Below are 9,757 nucleotides of genomic sequence, written 5' to 3'. Positions count from 1 at the left end.
ACCTTGAAAAGACAGCCTAGAATAGAATTCTTCCTATATAAACAACTCTAGTAGAAATATTGCTTTCCTTTTCGTGAGTAGCAGTCATGTGCTCTCAGTCAGAATACCCTAAATGAGAAAGGACTCAATTACATTTTTAAGAAGCACATTTTCTTTGCAGACTGCCTGCTCCAAACTGAAGACAAAATGATTGCCTGTCTGAAGACAGCAGATGTCTCAGAGATATAAACGCTCACCAACCCTGAATCAAAGTCCCAGCATGGCTGAATACCCTATTGTATAGAGGTAATATTGACTGTCTTTATGTTTGTTTGTTTTTTGTGCTAGTGAGGTTTAAACACCTCTTTAGAGTCATTACAAGATATTGTGCAAATACAGTTATTTTTCCCTGGTAAGCAGGCATGAAATGCACATTTGCTTATCAGGATGGAATAGTTCCAGGGGAGGCCTTGATGTCTGTCAGGTGAATCATCTAATCTCCAGATTTAATGCACTGAACTGGGTAAATAAGTCACTTTTTGAAGATGTCTGAATATACATTTTCCTGAGAGCTTTTCCAGTCTCTAGGCTAAGTAAATCATTCTTATATAAAGATTGCTGGGGTTTTTTTTAAAAGATATGATCACCTGAATAAATAATTGTGATATAACCCAGTAGTAAGCACACTAAACTTACTTATTTCCAACATTCTTCCGTGTAAAGATGCTTATTGACAAGCTGCTTCAGCTATTTAAGATTAAATAATCTATCATATTTTCCCTGCCTACTTAGGAGAAAAAGAAAAGTAAAAATAAAACAGATACAAACTTTTCAGTCAACAAAATTGTCATATCTCTTAGAAGTGTTTAAGTTATAATATAACCTGACAAAAATAATGAAATTAAAATGCAAAATCAGCTCTGTGTCCTTAATTCACCCCTTTTTGCTTTTCCTTGTTATCATGCAGAAGAGCACAGCCATTTCTGCTGTGAATCTTTGTGAGACTAAGCTTCCCTGCTGCATTTTCAAGATGACTTATTCTGGCTGTTAGCTACCTCCAGAATTGTTACGATAAGTCATCTAGTCCATCTCTGCCAAAGTGCAATTAATCCCTACTGCACATTTACAAGGCCTTATCCCACGTAGTGTAAATGCCCCCTGTGAGATGGCTTTCTCTTTCTCTTTGCTTTATTATTGCATTATTTTTCTCCCTAGGAATATATTAAAAAATAGATTTAATCAGGATCTTTCCCCTGACTTCATTAATTTTGTACTAAAAAGGGTGTTTGATGTTTCCCTGCACAGTGTTCTTTGCTGTATTTACCTTTCTGTCCCAAAAGCTAGCATCTGGAAGCATCTCTTATCTGACTCTCTGGAGCACAGCAAGAAGTACTGCCCAGCCTTTGACCTCACTTTTGGGATGCGTCCTCTGTCTCCACTTACCCCTTGCAGGGCTGTTGTGTTTTGCCACTTGCTTGGAAGTACGATGTCCTCAGTTTATCTGTGTGGCTGGGCTCCTTCACTTCCCAGCACCAAGAGGCTTAGTGTTAAAATCCAGCTGAAGTTTACTCTGAAAGTGGTTTAAGGTCAGATACTGTCCACCTCTTTCTACCTTTGTTTACAGATTCTGCCTGAATTTGAAATCCCTTGTGATGACTTGAGCAGAAAGCACGTGCCTTGGGTACATTTCTTCTCTGGAAGAGCATGTCTTTGGAATCTTTCCCCCTGACAGGGCATCTAAAGATCCCAAAAATTTTTGCCTTGTTGCCTCATCAGCCCCAGCAGCCTTGTCCCTGCCTGACCTGGGTTCTTCCTGTGAAGCACATATGACATAGCTTGGTTATGATTAGTGCTGGTAGTGTCTTCACAGCTGGCTGCTGCCATGGTTTACAGGCTCTGAGAGAGGCACAGATGCTCAGAAAAGATCATGGCAGAGTCACATGTGGCCATGCCAGAGCAAGCCTATGAGAAATTTCCTGCCTTGCCCATTTTGTCATGGCCCACTTGTCCAGGTCACTTCTTTCTCAATTAAGCAAGTGAATTTTCACCTTGCTCTCTGTGTTCTCAGTGATTTTTCCAACCTAAATTTATTTTTTCCTAAGTTGGAGTGGGAGAAGAGAAGGAAGAAGCAGCAAAGGTATTTCCAGAACTTTTCTTTTCATCAGTGTCTAATATGTAAATCAGGAAGAACACTAATGGAGACATCTTTATTAAAAGTAAGTAGCAGTATGACTTGATACAGCAAACCACCAAGAAACAGATGATAGCATACCGCTGAGTCCACACTGTTGTTACAAAGCTGGGAATGAAATGTAATATTTAGGAAAGCCTTTAACATTTCCTTTATTTTATGTCCCTAACCTTTAACTGTGATGTGAAACTGAGCCAGGAAGGAACTGCTTATTAGCCTTGCTAAAGGTATTGTTCATGGCAATTCTGAACAGCTTTGCTGTCATCCAGAGGACTGAACCAGGCACAGGCTGATTTTGGAAACTATGATGAAGCAGAATCAAGCTGCAGTTCTTAAATATTGCTTGATTCTGAAAGCAAGTATCTGGAGCTCAGATTCTCAATTATTTCATATGTATAGGGAATTTTGCTTGGATATCTTGATTTCACTGATAGTACAAATATGTAAACGCTAAGCACAAGCTGATATTGCTAATAATAGTGTAATGACAAAAGGAGAATAAAAGAACTGATCTATCTGTCCTTACTTAGACAACTGTGCATGTTTTTTTCCTTTTATTGTCTTATATCTTTTAGTGCTGAACAGACAAGAGTAATGCATAAGTATTTGCTTCATCGTTCACCCTTTTCAGAGCACAGTAGCCTCCCCATTCTGCATGTGTGTAAACCAAAAACAGAGACAGTGCCTATTTGTCTGGCATTCAGATAACTGAAGCAGGAGCCAGGCTGCTTTCTCTGACACAGGTGTAGAGCAGAACAAAATTAATTTCAGCAAGCTGGTGCCAAAGAGCACCACAGGTGGGAATGTCTTCCTTTGCCAGCCACTTCCGGTTACACATGCATTGTGATCTGGGCCTAATCTGTGCAGGACAGGACCTGCAGGAAAGTTAATAAAATTCTGCTTTAAATGTGTTGGTTAAATTGCATTACCTCACTCAGGTGACTTTTTCTTTTTTTTTTCAGATTTAATTTAAAATAGGCTTTAATTCCGTTTCTTTTAATCCACTTTGCAATGTAATGTGATTTACCTGATGCAGTTTAAATCCACACCTCAACTTAGCTCAGTTTGCCTTTCCTTAGCATCCCCACATAGGCAGGACCTAATTTTGTCTTCTGTCTTGAAGCCGTATTCCCCACATAGAGAGGTCCTAATTTTGTCTTTTAAGTCTCGAAGCCATATTCTACATTCTCTTCTCAGCACCAGTGGGAAATTTCTTATTTCTGCACTTTGCAGATTGCTACGTGCCCTGCCATCACACAGTTAATATAAACAGCTGTTAAAAAGGTCTATGATATTAGCAGCTTTTTTCTATACAGAGTTACTTAAAAAAATGGTGATTAAAAACAATGTGTGAAGGAACAGGCTGAGATAATAATTCACAGAGTAACAATTATGAAATGATGGAGTAATTATAGCCTGCAAAACCCAAAAAACCAACCGGAGGGACTTGTGGCAGTTTCATTAAGGTGAGGGACTAAAAAGAGAGTGTGAATATGGGCTTTTAAAAATTGTTTTCTTGACACAGGGATGTGGAGGACCTGGGTTTGCACGTGGTGGCAGTGCTTTCCTGCCCTGCCAGCAGCCCTGGTGGCCTCGCCTGCGGTGCTGCCTGCAGAGGACATGGAGAGAGAGTGATGGCTCTGCACCACCAGGGGCTAATAACCTGCCTAATATTGTTTAAATATTGTTACTCTGCTCTGATAGAGCTCTGATGTTTTAGAGTTTTGATTGCTGTCTAAAGGACTCCTTAAAAAGAAAAAGATGAAAGGAGCTGATGGAAATGGGTGAAAATGTTTGTAGTTATTATAGTAAGAGTCGTCTCTGTTATTCAGAGTCCCTTGAGAGTAACAATAGATGGTGGAAGGGAAAGCGATGGGATGTGTTAGGGCCACACTCGGTATTTAATTTATGCCTGGCACAGCACTGCTCCTCATGGCCCTATTTTTTCCTGCCCTTCTTTCCCTTCCTTTCTCCTTCTTTTCTTCTTCCTCCCCTTTCCTTCTCCTTTCCTTCCTCCCAGGTAGGCTGTACTCCTGCAGGGGAAATGTCGTGCCCTCCCCACTCTTAGCTGTGACATACTGAAAGCAAGGAAACACACCAGCCTAACAGCAAACATCCATTGCCACAGCATTTATTGATTCTCCTTCAGCTCTCCGAAACAACAGGACAACTGGTGCTGAAGATCAGGTTTGTTGCAAGGTTAGCTGTCAATGACAGCATCAGAAACCACAGGTTGCTCTCAAAATGAAGCTCTGGTCCTTATGCGACTCACAAGAATTATAAAGATTGAGTGTACGAGACCTGAGCTGTTGCCTCTCCTTCAACAAGACATCCACAGCACTGTAGGTGTTGAGGGGGAAGGAAATAAAGTGTCCTTCAAATGACCTGTGCAATGGGAATCTTGCATTTAGATAGTGTCCTTGCTGACTGTGCCAATAACAGATGAGAGTCCTCCAGCACCTCTTCAGGATGAACTCACTGATGGCCTTGCAGTATATAGTGTCATAGACCTGCTCATCCTTCTTATCTACTGGAATGAATGAGAATGAATGTGGTCAAGTCTTGCAATTTTATTATGAATTTCATAGCATTATATGTTTTTCTCAATGCTTCAGTCTTCTTTCAGATGACATCTAGAGAAGCTCATCTCTGTTCTTTCAAAGGGAATGTGTGGCTTTCCTACTTTGTGTGGAACAGATTGAAAATGTGAAAAACAGACGCTTTGATTGCAGGAAACAAACTCCTACCATTTATCTAGGAAAACGCAGGACACTTCAATCTCATGACTTTTGCAGGCCTCAAATGACCACTGGTCAAAATTAGTGGAGTTGAATCTGTTTTAGCCGCACAGACACATTTTTAGCAAAATGAAGTAAAATGTGCGAGCCTCTGGAGCTGCTCCCTCAAGGTACTCTGGTTTTAATGTGCTCTGGTGAAAAGAACTATGTAGTCAGAGAATAGTAATGTTGGCACTAAAAAAGAAAAGGTAGGTCAAATCTAACCATATATAAGTACAAGATGGAAATAGGAAGCTTGGTAAAAATTAGAGTGGAGAGAACCTGGAAGTTTCCTGGAAGTGAAAGCAGCAGGAGAGGGAAGTTAAATGGTTTTTAAATGCACTTGTTCCGCAGAAGAACATGAGGTTCACCAGACTAGACACAGTGACAAAAGACAGATCTTTATCTACTCATAGTTGAAGACTGATTATGCACCATGCAAGTCATACTCCATTCTGGGTTCAGAGGTTAAATATTCGATGATCAAATGGTCCAAAAACACACAAATCATCTTCTTACCATGACACACAGTGAAAGGTGAGGCTGATGCGGTTTCTGTGGCTGCCTGATACAGGTTATTCAGCTGCAAACTTTGTTCCTGCATATATCTATTGGCATAGATGAGCCTCATTGCTTTTACAATTCAGTGGAGATCCTGATCAGCCCAATCTCAGTAACAGACAAAGGCTGTGAAATAACTTGTGTCCTCTATTAGAGACAAACAAGCAAGAACACCATCACTTAAGGAAGCAATATAAATAATGAATGAGTTGAGAAATATGGTCCTTTCTGACAGAAATGATGCTGGTTTTAATTTGTGTTTATGGCACCTAAAGTAATGGGCACATGAAATATGCATGGAGAGAGAGAACCAGGAAAAAAAATCCCCACAGAACCCAACCACAATCCCCTGGACCCCAATCAAAACTTGCAATGGGAAAAATGTAATGAGGCAAAAAGAAAGCTCTTGTAGGAAGACAATATAATAAACATTAGAAAAATACAGGGCATATCTTTCTCTGCTGCCAGCTACACTACTAGGAAATCAAAATACTTTTTAGGAAATGAGCTCAAAGCATAAGATTGTTTAGTGAGACAGTCTTTAGCATTTGATATAATGAAGTCAAATCTTCACGGGGGAAAGATGGTGTTTCAGTGCTGCTTGTGTACAGAAAGCCCTTGTTTAAAATATCTGAATCCCTCTTTCAGGACTCATTCAAGGTGGCTTTCTTCTAAATATAAGAATAGTATGCCATGAGTCAGATTAAAATAAGGATGGGTTCATCATCTTGAATCTTCTTCTAGAAAACTAGGTTAAGTTTAGAGAATTTTTTTCAGGAAAAACATTTTAGGATGTAAATAAGGACTGAAATGATTTTAGCTTTCATAGCTGAAATTACTTCTTTCTGGACTTTTTAAAATTTACAAGATCTACAGAGGTGTTAATGTGTCTGAATATGATCAGTAGGGCTGTAAAAATGTACATTTTTTTCAACTGAGCTGCTGAAAAATAATGTCCCCGGCCTGCAGTCAATCAGACTGATTAGAGGATGGATTTTTTTCCTGGAACAATGGTGCAAATATTTTTGTCTGATCTTGGCCATAGAATGTGATTGCCCAAAGTAGCACATATGATTTTCATCCCAGGAAACAACACGCTTTTCATCAGTGCTTGAAGTGGAATGGGATTATATACTTGAATTTAAAACATGGATTTTTATAGATTAATTTTTCCACCAAAGCGAAATGGAAACATAAATTTCAAAACAGGACTTCAACATATCATAACAAGACTCCTGTACTTTCTCTTCCACAATTGCCTAAAGCTATGTGAGCTAATGAAATGACACTACTGCTTGAAAGTTTGTGAAAGTAGTCAAGTTGTGGGATTGCCCTAGCAGTACTTATCTGAATTAATGAGACATCTAAGTGAGAAGGGTGCTGTGATTTTCAGTGTTCCGCTTACAGGTTGATTTGTACAAATCCTCAGTATGCTTAATGCCTCCTTGGTTGAAAGATTTTGTTCATGCAGAATGGAACAGCATCAAGAGCCAAGAGAGAGCAGAGTTGTACTGGACACAAGAGAGCACAGGTGGTGGGTGCACGCTTAAGCTTACCTGGGAGTTTTGGCTGTTTCAGGGGTCTGATGACTGTATTGACAGGTGAAAGTGGAACAGATCCTTTTTGGTTTGTTACGTGAGCCTAGAAACACATTTGCATCTATCAATTTTTTTTTTTTTCTCAAAGAAGTACTTTAAGTACTCATGAATTATTGTGTCATTTTTGTTTCAGTTGAAGGTCCTCTGCACATCCCATTTGAATATGCTGAGAAGTCTGGCTACTCAAAACCTGCATTTTCCAAAGAATTTGCTGAAAGATGAAACAAAAAAGGGAAAAAGGTCCATCTCTAATGAGAAAACCCTTTATTTGCAAGAACTTCTCACAGATGGCACAAGAATTTCCTGCTAATGTCTTTGGGTCAGATCCTTACATGATAAACATTAGAATGTGTTTCTAGGTAACTCAGTCTTTCTATTTTATTGATGTTTCAGAGATTCTCTTTGAAGTGCCTTCATTTGCACAAAAAATGTACTGAGGCTATAGCCATGCCAAACTGTATCAGCAGAATATAGGCTTGGATCTTCAGCTGGTGGAAATAACTGTATCTCCGTAATTTAAATGGTTTATATAGGCATTAGCTGGCATGAAACACATATGAATTTCAGCAAGGACAAAGGAAGAGCTCAACATTCCTGTGCAAGGACTTAGACAGATTTCTCTTTCTCACCTGTTTCTTTTTTCAAAACACTCCACAAAATCCATTTGGTGACATTCAGCAAGTGCTGGATGACAAGCATTCTTTCAGAAAAGCTTCCGCAATTCTGGAATTCACTGGGTAGGTAAGGAGGGCCATGAGGAAGTGCCCTTGCCAGGACTCTGATGGGAAGTGTAAGCAGGAAAAACTGTTCTTTGCTCAAATGCTGACTTTTGACTATGGATTTCATACTCAAAGGCCTTTTAAGCAGAAGGGCAACATACATGAAAAAATGCTGAACTACTGGTAAAAATTTTATGTGCCCCTTAGTTGTTCTTCAGAAGGGTCTCTGTACAATGAGCATGGATCAGACCTTACTACGGGAGATATATGCCTTACATGATAAGGCAGGCCATACCATGGACCTGCAGGTCTAGCCCTGTCCTCCCCCCACCCTTCCCCTCCACACTCACAGTGAGTTGGTTCTAACCCATATCAATAATTCAGTGAGATTTGGATCCAGTATCTCACAACTGTGTTTCAGCTCAATACTTTTCAGACAGAACAAAGAAGTAAATAGACACCACAACCCCAGTTGTGTCATGCAAAACTTTAACTTTTAAGCTGATCTTTCTTCAATTAATCACTTAGATTATTTGAATTTTGACCATGAAAGTGAGTCTTCATGGAAGAAATTATTTTTTCTTTGCAATGTGGAGACAGAATTTCCTAGAACATGGGCAGGGCAAGAGATAGAATCCCTGATGAGTGTTATTAAGGACATCGTTATGAAATATAATTCTTTGTAGTTCTTTGGAGGAAGGATTTTCTTGCCACAGAGACTGTACTATTTCAACAGCTATTTTAATAAAAGGACATACCAATGTATTTGTTTGGCCAGTTTTCTCTCTTCTTTTATGGAGCAGGAAGTTTGAGAATATATGGTTTTTGAAAAGCCTATGTGGAAATTGCACTGAAAAGACTTGCTTTGAAGTAATGGCATTCTTACATTTTATCGTACTAAAATAATGAATTGAAACACAAGGTTTCACTTCCATATGTTGATTCAACACAATTTTCTTCTCAAACATTTCTTCTACCATGACAAAAATCAGAACATCAGTAACATCAGAAAATATCAGCACTGTCCCCCAAAATACAAAATGTTTGTGTGATTCCATTATCACTGGGAAAATACTCCAGTGGAAAGGATTAGCCATTGTCAGAGTTAATAAAAAAATTTTCCCACTAACTTTAACTCTTTATTACTTGCCAGAAAAGGAAATTTTTCTAGATCCAAAGTCTGCTGAGGTTCTGGAGTTTACTGGGGAAAGCTGACATTTTGCAAGTGGGATGAATGCATCACATAGAAATGTCAAATTGGTGCCAACTTCAGCACTGATTTTTTCAGTTCAACTGCTGATTGGCCATAACCTACACCAAAGATGCCAAATTCATTTCCCAAAAAAGGCCCAAGTGACTGACCCTTACTCCGTACAATTGCAAGGATGTGAGGTGTACACACTGCCAATTTCATCATGCCTTCTCCCTAGAAACTTGCCTGGCGTTAGGCAGCTTATGACTATCAAATATTAATCCTATTGTCAGAAGACAAAGCAAGGGCTAATTAATGCTTTCTCTAGCAGAGCCCAACAGTGTAGGCTGTTTGCTAAACAGTGAGGAAATTTCCTCAACACTTCAAGGAGCAGAGCTTCTCATCCCAGTGTCTTATTTATCAAAAACCCCATTCATCTACACAAGGTTGTAATGCCATGAGAAGATATTTGCCATGTGTCCTACAGATTGGATAGAGAGGCACAACACGCAGGAGAGCCACCCTCACTGGCCAGGCAGTGTGTGTCTGGCAGTGGTCAGGTCTGAGCACAAGCACCAGAGGTTCTTCAGCTGGCCTCTGAAGCCACAACAGAAGGGGAAGGAACACTGTTAGGACCCAAAAGGTTTTGAGCTGAGGTAGAAAGCCACCACAATCTTTGGAGAAAGGATGTCAACAGCAGCTCTGGCTGAGGACTGCGAAGAAAAGAGTGTTTTCTGTGA

General features: G+C 39.7%; 1 long non-coding RNA gene across 1 annotated transcript in view; it reads left to right on the top strand.

Moving 5' to 3' along the window:
- The window catches only part of LOC114055703, a 15,253-nt gene extending 6,663 nt beyond the window's left edge, over window positions 1-8,590 (top strand). Inside the window, exon 4 of the long non-coding RNA XR_003570805.1 lies at window positions 7,240-8,590. This is a non-coding gene — a long non-coding RNA (uncharacterized LOC114055703). The remainder of the gene's footprint in view (window positions 1-7,239) is intronic.
- Window positions 8,591-9,757: the final 1,167 nt, after the last annotated feature.

The sequence above is a fragment of the Empidonax traillii genome, unplaced genomic scaffold (genome assembly GCF_003031625.1).
Source record: "Empidonax traillii isolate 1590-97213 ecotype Southwest subspecies unplaced genomic scaffold, ASM303162v1 scaffold6:size4315531, whole genome shotgun sequence".
Taxonomy (NCBI): domain Eukaryota; kingdom Metazoa; phylum Chordata; class Aves; order Passeriformes; family Tyrannidae; genus Empidonax; species Empidonax traillii.
Note: the sequence above shows the minus strand (reverse complement) of the source record. Positions and strands in the feature narration are given on the sequence as shown.